Here is a 1,093-nt window from a genome sequence, read left to right on the forward strand (position 1 = left end):
TGTGTGTGTGTGTGTGTGTGTGTGTGTGTATGTGTGTGTGTGTGTGTGTGTGTGTGTGTGTGTGTGTGTGTGTCCAAGTAAAACACATACGCAATCATAATTCGTTTGCACACATATAAAGTAACACACACATCTAGATTTATATGTCTGTGTTTATTGCTGTTCACTTGTTTATTGGTTCGCCCTCTTGTACTGTCCAGGCTCTATCTATCAGTGACTCCCATCGGAACTTTCGCCGCCATTCCATCTTTCACATATTTATATTTTCGTTGGGTCAAGCTCGGGAGAACCAAGAGCATTTATGCCCACTCGTGGCTAAAATGATGCCTTAAAACAAATAGTGAAAGCATGTATGTGTGTGCGCGTGCGTGTGTGTATGTGTATGTGTGTGTGTATGTGTATGTGTGTGTGTAGTTTACCATAATAATCACTCAGAACCTGAGGTCATTAAGGAGTACGTGCTATGTTTACTTAATTGGTTTAGGTACCCTCTGTGTAGTTGAGAATAGCCGTACACACAATCGTCTCTTACTCTTGTCCAGTGAAACATTCAGAATGTTAGATGTTGGGTGAAGGAATCCCGCACAAGCACTCCACTATTATTTTTTCTGCTGACACCAAAAGGATGAAAAATAATATTGATCTAAGCGTGTTTTGAACTCCGAGCACACAGATTGAGAGTCGGAGCATATGGCGTAATCTATTTTTTCCCACACTCTCACAAACACACACATGCACACACACACATACACACACATGCACATACATACACATACTATACATACACATACACAGATGTACAGATGTATATGCATACACACGCAGACACACATACACAAACATATATGTTCATAGATATGTCTTAGACTTGATTTATATTTGATTGATGGCAGTCCCTTGCCAGTCGGTTACTTTCAGCGGTGCATACCACGCTGCAAGCAGTGAAACAATATTATCTTGTCTCGTGAATTATGGTTCCTGTCTTCATTGCCCTATTAATCTCGAAGATCTTAAAAAGTGTCACATGTGCTACATCTTCGTTCTACTGGTTTTTACCAAGAAATACATACATACATACATACATACATACATA

General features: G+C 39.8%; 1 protein-coding gene across 1 annotated transcript in view; it reads right to left on the reverse strand.

The window, feature by feature from the left end:
* LOC106882841 (pappalysin-1) overlaps positions 1-1,093 on the reverse strand; it is a 160,480-nt gene that overhangs the window by 8,800 nt on the left and 150,587 nt on the right. The window lies entirely within an intron of this gene.

Source organism: Octopus bimaculoides, chromosome 1 (assembly GCF_001194135.2).
Source record: "Octopus bimaculoides isolate UCB-OBI-ISO-001 chromosome 1, ASM119413v2, whole genome shotgun sequence".
NCBI classification, from domain to species: domain Eukaryota; kingdom Metazoa; phylum Mollusca; class Cephalopoda; order Octopoda; family Octopodidae; genus Octopus; species Octopus bimaculoides.